The following is a 9,403-nucleotide window of genomic DNA, read 5'->3' as shown; positions in this document are numbered from 1 at the left end:
ATAAGACTTAACACCATTGGATGTCCTGCCACTGCTTCTCAGGCCTTCAGATGTAGGCTGGGAGTTATACCACAGGCTCTCCCAATTCTCAGGCCTTTGGACTCAGGCTGAATTACACCTCTAGCTTTCCTGGTTCAAAGCTTGCAGAGAGCAGATTGTGGGAATTCTTGCCCTCCATAATCATGTCAGCCTATGATAAATCTCCATATACATTGTATCCTATTAGTTCTGTTTCTTTGGAGAACTCTAACTAATACAAGCTACCATCTGTACTTGAAGCACAGATGTAGTATTTTTAAAACTTCAACATAACAATAATGATTTAAATCCTAATTGAAAGTGACTAATTTCTCAAAAACATTAAATTTCAATAAAAGCCATAAATTAATGTACTTTCACATTTTAAAATGTTTATTATGCCTTTAGTAGATAAAATGCAATAATTCTATTTAGAGTACTATGTCCTAGTAATCTACACCATGACATAGTAACAATTATCATAAAATGAACACTTCCTGTCTACTAGGCATTTTGTAAGTATTATTTCATTCTGTGAGACAACCATGTATAGCCCTGCTTTACATTTGAGCGACTTGAGGCTCAGAAAGATTAAAAAACTTTCTCTAAAGTCAAGTGGCCAGTAATGATAACCACATAAATCTTGCAGTCAAGCATGACTCTATGAACAATGAAAAGCACAAAGAAATGTTTTGATCAGCCACGCAATATTCTAATACCAGAAGAAGAATCTTCACCTAGAAAAAAAAAAGAAGAAAAATGACCAATCATTTTAAGATATTGAATATATAGGTTCTGCAAAGCAAAAAATATCATTTCCTTCACACGCTGTGGCTTGGGTACATTTCTTAAAATAATTATTCTAAATCAGCCTGAAACCTATCCCATAGCTCTCTCTTCTTGAAAGAAAATCTCTTTGGGCCAAGCATGGTGACTCATGCCTGCACTCTGGGAGGCCAAGGCAGGAGGATCACTTGAGCCCAGGAATTCAAGACCAGCCTTGGCAACATAGCTAGACCCCTATCTATAAAAAAAAAAATCTGAAAAATTAGCCAGGCATGGCAGCACCTCTAGTCCCAACTACTTGGAAGGTTGAGGTAGGAGGATCCATTGAGCCCAGAAGTGAAGGCTGCAGTGAGCCATGATCTCACCACTGCACTCAAGGCTGGACAACAGAGCAAGACGCTGAAAAATAAATTCTTCAGCCAGGCATGGTAGTATACACCTGTAGTTGCAACTACTCAGGAGGCTGAGGTAGGAGGACCCTTTGAGCCCAGGAGTTCGAGACAAGCCTGGCCAATATAATGAGAGCTCATCTCTCTAAAAAAAAAAAAAAAAATTATTTTAAAAAAGGAAACTCTTCTAAGTTACAGGCTTTGTATCTTAAAATATGGTATTAAAAATATGTGGAAGAAGATGATAAGTGATATTAGTACCCATAAAACTCCAAATTCCAAAGGTTCCCTGTGGTGGCTGCTGCTATTGGAAGGTCACAGCATAGCCTATTAATGCTGCTACATCCCACAGATAATCCCACATTCTGAAGGTAGATCCTGGAATGTGGAAGACAATTCATGCAACATTTTATTTTCTCTATCCTCCTACCCTGCTTAGATTGAATATAGAAATTTTTTGCCAATTTAATTGCTACCCCAAGCAGATCTACAAATAGATGGCTTATATCCTGCAACTACTATACGTTCATTCAAGTAGTTTTTTCTTGAATCCAACAAAATAGCTTTTTTCATTTACAATTTTATGTGTCTTGAGTGAGCATTGACTTTGTGTCCTTCCTAACATATGACCATGAAGTCTGACATAGGTTGCTTAGCAACTGCCTTATGCCCAAAAGTAGAAATAACTCTTTGATATATTCACTATGTGTATTTCTCTTGATTTATTTCATTTGTGTTTAACATGGTAGATCAAACAGAATCATTAGAATCCTACTAACACCTCCAAGGGTAGAAGAGTTCCTGCGCCACTTTAAGTACTCAGAGATCAAAACAGCTTACACATCATCACAGAACAGTCCTGCAGAGGAAAAGAACAACAAAATACATTGTGCCTGTTACCAAGGACAAGTTGTGTACATTCTCATCAGCACTCACACCATTGTATTCTCTGAGACTTGAAAAGAAGTCTCAACATTCTTATTGCAAGTCTCACTTTTTGCTAAATGATAAAGGACTAAATCTTTCCCATTGTGTTGTTTGCTAAAAAGTCTTTGATCCTGAAGGACAATCCATTGTTTTAAGGCATGATATAGTGTAATTCATCATGCAGCAAGAACAATACTCATCACCTCTCTTGTTTGCATCAACCATCACTCTTCAACCCTCATCGCATCTGATCTAATCTAAGCTCATTTATATTATTTGTGACTTGTTTGTATAGAAAGAAGTCAACCAAATATGTGGTAGTATTGTACCTCAGAACTACAATCTATGCAGAAAGGTCCTGGATCTAAAATTAGAAAATGAAGAATTTAAAAGCTTTTAAGACATAATTCGGGGTTGGGAATATGAGGTTAATATTAATATGTAATGAATATGAAAACTTAGAATATCACAAAGGTAAAAATTAAGAAGAATCTTAATAAAGAAAATTTCAGTAAGAATTTTGTTAGCCTATTGCTTTTAGCACAAGTTTAGGAATTTTAATGTTCTGAAAACTATATTTTTTTACACTAAAGAAAATAACAAGTGCAAAACCTTTTGAAATTATAAAAGTCCATTTTAAAACATAAAGTTACAAAATAATATCAAGGAAAATTCACTGCACTTACAAGATTAATATTTAAGGGATTTTGTTTTAGAAAATAATTTAAAAATCACTGTCTATGAAATGGAGACTATTTTTTAAAATTACAGTAATCTATACAGTGGAATATAGTTAAATAAATTTAACAATCTATACAAGAATCCTCTGCTTCGGTTTCCTCTTCCGTCTTGTTAATGATGTAAATCTCTATGTACTAGTACGGAAACATTCCCAAAATGAATTGAAAGGTGAATAAACTAGAGGGCAGAATAAAGTAAGGGACATGCTGCATTTGTGTTCAAAATGGCGAGTTTTATATATGCATATGAGTAAAAATATTGCATGTATATGATATGTTATATACTCATATGTACATATATAATATTTCCAGAAGAATACATTAACTGGAAACAATTTTTGCCTTTGAAAACTGGAAGATACAGGTAGACAAGACACTAATTTTTTTGCTGCACATCCAGGCAAACCATCTTAATAGGAAAACTTTATTTCTTTTTTTGTTTTGCTCATGTGTGATGACAGAGACAGAAAGATACACAGTATAGAAAGAGCACATAACACAGTGCTCAATAGACCCAAGAGTTGTACAGGCTTATATCAAGAAAGACTGACTTGCAATGAGAAAGCAAGCAACTAAGGGGAAAAACTTATATTATCTGGTTTATAGTCCAATCTTCTAACACAAATGTCAGCAAACAGAATCAACAAGATTTCAGAATATTAAAGAATAGTACTTTTCTATGAAATATTATTTCTTTTAGGTCTGAAACCTGGCTTTTTATAGTTCTAACAGCAAAGGAAAATTTAACAAGGAATTATTCTACATCAACACAAAAGATCAAAACTTCTTTTAAGTGACTTAATTGTCAGAATGCACTAGCACCATCATTGTATCATGCAGTAAAGAAAGAGAGATACTCTAATGCAATGCATTCCAAAGTGCATTCCACAGAACACTGCCCCTATGAGAAGCTTTAACAAAAAAAGAGTCCCAAGGCCCAATAAGTTTAGGATGTTGCATACTATATTCCTGTCAAAAAAAAAAAAAAAAAAAAAAAAAAAAAAAAACATTGATATATTGAAGGCTCTGCATAATTGATGTAGTAAAGAAATTTACCTTCTTTGACTACACACAAATGTGAAAGTCATTTTCACACACACAACTATTAAAATTTCCAGGAACTAGTAATTCATTGATCTCATTTTGGGAAACACTGCTCTGACAATATAAAAGCCAAATTGATGACTTTTGCAATGGGGAAAAATATACTTTATCAATGAATTGGTAAGATTAGTAATAAGAGGAAATGATTAAACTGATTGGTCTGCTCTAATTAGAGTTATATTAAGTTACTTGATAAGGCACTGCAACTAATTTTCAAGAATAATTAAGCTACCCTTAATCCAAACCCTGTCACATCATTGTTTTATTTTTATCATAGTATCTGTCACTGCCTGGTTTTGGTTCATTTATGTGTTTATTTATTATTGTCTATCCCCACATAGCAATGTAAGCTCCCTAAGAGTTGAGATCTCCTCTTTCTTACTCGTTGCTGCATTTCCAGCACTTTGAATAGCATTTGTTCAAATTAGTCTCTCAACAAATGTTCACAGAATACTTGAATAAATCTAGTTTACTTCTCTTTGTTAACTCTCTAAGTCAAAAGAGTACTCTCTACTTTGTCTCCTAAGATGTTAGTGGTTAAAGAAATCTTCTGCGCTGATGTACTAGCTATGCTACTATGAAAGGTCACCTATTCCATGCCTCAGTCTCTTTAGCAATACTGAAACTGTTGAAACAATGAGTGAATACATATCAAGTGCTTAGAAAAATGTCTAGTGTGTGGTAACCAAAAGCATTAGCTATAAAAGTAATAATGATATCATTTAAGAAAAGTATTAAATTCAAGTAAATTTGAAAATATCTGACTTACAAGGTTAAACAAATATTTTTCTACATGTTCAGAGCTTTTACTATGCTGCTAATATGTTTATGTGAATCTATGAGAAGTAGATACAGTTGGAACAATTCCAAAACTTGACCTTCAAACTTTCACAGAACACATATTAATATCTCCTAGAATGCCAGCACTCCCAGAAACACAGTTTGGGAAGAACTCAATTAGAAGTTCTTGTCTAAAGCAAACACATATAGAAGACCTCTCTCCACCTGCCCCAGAATACACACAAATTCCCACAACTGATAAACTGAAAAGTGAGTGGATACAAAAGGCACTTCTATCATGGTGTAATTTATTACCAATATCTCTTTTACCTTTGGCTCTGGAGGTCAAGATGCTTTGGATGTTAGTGTTGTCTTTCCTTGAGGTCCCCAATATTCTCTTATCACTTTAGCTGTTGGCTGGATGGTTTTACATGAGGCCAAATCCTGGACTCCTCTCTTCAGACTTCTCTACCTTGGGGCTAGCATAGAACTGTTGCCACTCTTGTGTTTTAGCTACCTTATTTTGCAAAAGATCTAAGCTAACATTCTTTATTATAGCCTTTTCACTCAATGAGACCTTGAAGGATAAAAGAGAATTTTATCATGATCAAAACACTAAAGTTGTAGTAAAAGAAAGAAAATTTGAAAGTCTTTCACCTAACAAGCCTCTACATAAATGAAAAGGATTAAGGGTTGATTTTTAATGCCATTTAAAGGGAAAGAGTTTTTACTTAAACATAGATCAAGACAGAATCAGAATCCCAGGGGCCAATAAAGGCACCACCTGACAAGAGACATGGGAGAGGAACAGAGACGAATCAAAGCAAAGCAGTGTGTGGTATTGTGAAAACACAAGCTCTGAAACATAGAACCTGTCCCAACTGTGGACCCTCTCTAAGTTTCCATATTTTCATCTACAAAAATATAAAACACTATATAGATAATATTCATCGAGCACTTCCTAGGTAGCAGGCACTTTCTAGATGGTTTACGTGGATTAACTCATTGATTCCTCATGTCCATGTCCTCTAGACGAGGACCATCAGGAGCACACCTATAGTTAAACAAGGTTGGGTTTATTGACTTGTTACAACAAGAAAGATGACACATCATGGAAAACTATGTGGCATCTCGGTAAGTGGTTGTTAGAAATGACTGGGAATCAGGATTGAGTTTAGGTGCTTTAAGGAGAGTACAAAAGTGGAACATTGCTATGGATTTACAACAGTCAGAAAGTGAGAGTAATTCTATAATTGGTAAGTTAATTTTTATCTAGAATGCAGAAAGAATAGAATAAGGCTAGATTTATAATTGGTAAAGCAGTTATAGTCACTAATTCTAGCCAAGATATGGGGATGCTTGGTCATTTTTGTAGTTCTTGTCTTTGTCTATGTTCAGACATAATTATACAGTGGTCTGGTTTCATTTTTGTCTTCACTCACCACAATCACAGAATGGCCTTGTGGTGATGTTGATGTTCTATGAGCTTGTTTACACTCAGCAGGCAAACGTGGCAACCTAGCTGCCAGTGTCTGTCCAGCTTCCAGCAATGCCATGATCTACATGATAGAGCCAGGCCAGGTCCTGGCTGTCAGGTGTTGTTTTCTTTCCTTTCTCACTCACAGCAACCCTATTAGATAGGCATTATTTGTACAGATTTTTAAATTCACAAATAAAAATAGTATATACTTATTGTATACTACATGATGTTTTAAAATATGTAAACATTGTGTAATGACTAAATCAAGCTAAGTAGCATATGTATTACCTCACACGCACAGGGCTTTTTGTGGTGAAAACATTTAAACTCTACTGTCTTAGCAATTACACTGCTCTTAACTATAGTCACCATATTGAACAATAGGTGTCTTTAACTTTTTTCTCCCATCTAACTGAAATTTTACATCCTTTAACCAACATCTCCCCAACCCCACTTTTCCCCCAGCCCCTGACCTCACTCCATGTCTGTATCTTAAAGATGAAGAAACAGTGCCCACTCAGCTATTAAATGGTAAGTGTGGAATTTGAATCCAGATAGGTAGTAGGCACTGACTCCTAACCTCTATGCTATTAGACCTCTCAGTGTTAGCAATCTTCACATTATAGGATGCTTGTGAAGGTTGCAGATGATGCATGCACGTTCCTGACTCATGACAAGACTTTGAACAACAACAACAAAAAACTGGGTTCCTATTATTATTAATCAGAAAAACTAAAACTTCTTTTCCAACTTTTATTTTAGGTTCAGGAGATACACGTGCAGGTTTGTTACCTGGGAAAATTGTGTGTCGCAGGTGTTTGGTATACAGATTATTTCATCATCCAAGTAGTGAGCATAGTATCCAATAGGTAGTTTTTTGACCCTCACCCTCCTCCCACCCTCTACCCTCTACCCTCAAGTAGTCCCTGGTATCTATTGTTCCCCTCTTTGTGTTCATGGGTACTCAATGTTTAGCTCTCGCTTAAAGAGAGAACATGCTATATTTTTCGGTTCTTGCATTAATTTGCTTAGCAATATGGCCTCCAGCTGCATCCATGTTGCAGCAAAGGACAAGATTTCATTCTTTTTTATGGCTGTGTAGTATTCCATGGTATACATGTACCACATTTTTCTTACCCACTTCACTGTTGATAGGTACCTAGGTTGATTCCATGTCTTTGCTATTGTGAATAGTGTGGCAATAAACATTCTACCTTATGGTAGAATGATTTATATTCCTTTGGGTATATACTCAGTAATGGGATTGCTGGGTCAAATGATTAAAACTTCTGTTTTAAGTTCTTCAAGAAATCTCCAAACTGCTTTCCATAGTGACTGAACTAATTTACATTCCCATCAGCAGTGCATAACTGTTTCCTTTTCTCTGCAATCTCACCAGTATCACTTATATTTTGACATTTTTTTTGCTTCAAGACAAGTTCAATATTTTGATTTTTTAATAATTGCCATTCTGACTGGTGTGAGATGGTATCACATTGTAGTTTTGATTGGCATTTCTCTAATAATTAATGATGTTGAGCATTTTCATGTGTTTGTTGGACAATTGTACGTCTTCTTTTGAGAAGGGTCTCTTCGTGTCCTTTGTCTACTTTTTAATGGGGTTGCTTGTTTTTTGCTTGTTAATTTCCTGAAGTTCTTTATATATTCTGAATATTAGACCTTTGTTGGATGCATAGCTTGCAAACATTTTTTCCATTCTGTGGGTTGTTTACTCTGTTGATAGTTTCTTTTGCTGTGTAGAAGCAATTTTTAAAATTAGATCCCATTTGTCAACTTTTGTTTCTGTTGCAATTGCTTCTGGAGTCTTTGTCATGAAATCTTTGCCAAGGCCTACATCCAGAATAGTATTTCCTACATTTTGTTATAGAGTTTTTATAGTTTTAGGTGTTACATTTAAGTATTTAATCCATCTTGAGTTGATTTTTGTATAAGGTGAAAGGAAAGGGTCCAGTTTCAATTGTCTTCATATGGCTAGTCAGTTATCCCAGCACCATTTATTGAATTAGAAGTCATTTCCCCATTGCTTGTTTTTGTCAACATTGTTAAAGATCAGGTGGTTGTAGGTGTGCAGCTTTATTTCTGGGTTATCTAATCTGTTCCATTATGGTCTATGTGTCTGTTTTTATACCAGTACCACACTGTTTTGGTTATTGCAGCCTTGTAGTATAGTTTAAATCTGAATAATGTGATGTCTCTGGCTTTGCTCCTCTTGCTTAGGATTGCTTTGGGGACTTGGGCTTTTTTTTGTTTTGTTTTGTTCCATATAAATTTTGGAATAGTTTTTTCTACTTCTGTGAAGAAATGTTGTTGGTAGTTTGGTAGAAATAGCACTGAATCTGTAAATTGCTTGGGAAGTATAGTCACTTTAATGATACTGATTCTTCCAATCCATGAGCATGAAATGCTTTTCCATTTATGTCACCTATGATTTCTTTCAGCAGTGTCTTGCAGTTCTCCATGTAGAAATCTTTCACTTCCTTGGTTAGCTATATTCCTAGGTATGTTATTCTTTTGTACCCATTGTGACTAGGATTGCATTCCTGATTTGGTTCCCAGCTTGGGCATTATTGGTATATAAATATAAAAATACTACTCAGGACCTGAACTCAGTTTTGGATCAAGTGGACTTGATACATGTCTACAGAACTGTCCATTCCAAAACAACAGAATATACATGCTTCTCATCACCACACAACACTTACTCTAAAATTGACCATGTAATTGAAAGTAAAAACACTCCTCAGCAAATGCAAAAGAACTGAAATCATAACAGTCTCTCAGACCACAGTGAAATCAAATTAGAACTCAAGATTAAGAAATTCACTCAAAACGATACAACTACATGAAAACTGAACACCTGCTCCTGAATATCTCTTGGCAAATAAAGTCTTCAGTTAGGAAAAGAAGAAGTCAAATTGTCCCTGTTTGCAGATGACATGATTGTATATTTAGAAAACCCCATCATTTCAGCCCAAAATCTCCTTAAGCTGATAAGCAACTTCAGCAAAGTCTCAGGATACAAAATTAATGTGCAAAAATCACAAGCATTCTTATACACCAGTAACAGACAAACAGAGAGCCAAATCATGAATGAACTTCCATTCACAATTGCTTCAAAGAGAATAAAATACCTAGGAATCCAACTTACAAGGGATGGA

The 9,403-nt window shown here is 35.2% G+C and overlaps 1 long non-coding RNA gene across 1 annotated transcript in view; it reads right to left on the bottom strand.

The window, feature by feature from the left end:
- Window positions 1-519: 519 nt before the first annotated feature.
- LOC108512008 (uncharacterized) overlaps window positions 520-9,403 on the bottom strand; it is a 34,291-nt gene continuing 25,407 nt past the window's right edge. Inside the window, exons 2-3 of the long non-coding RNA XR_001880460.1 lie at window positions 1,973-2,052; window positions 520-755 (exon numbers count right to left, since the gene is read on the bottom strand). This is a non-coding gene — a long non-coding RNA (uncharacterized LOC108512008). The remainder of the gene's footprint in view (window positions 756-1,972; window positions 2,053-9,403) is intronic.

This window comes from Rhinopithecus bieti, unplaced genomic scaffold (genome assembly GCF_001698545.2).
Source record: "Rhinopithecus bieti isolate Rb0 unplaced genomic scaffold, ASM169854v2 scaffold_28090, whole genome shotgun sequence".
NCBI lineage: Eukaryota > Metazoa > Chordata > Mammalia > Primates > Cercopithecidae > Rhinopithecus > Rhinopithecus bieti.
The sequence above is the reverse complement of the archived record's forward strand: the minus strand, read 5'-3'. Positions and strand labels throughout refer to the sequence as shown.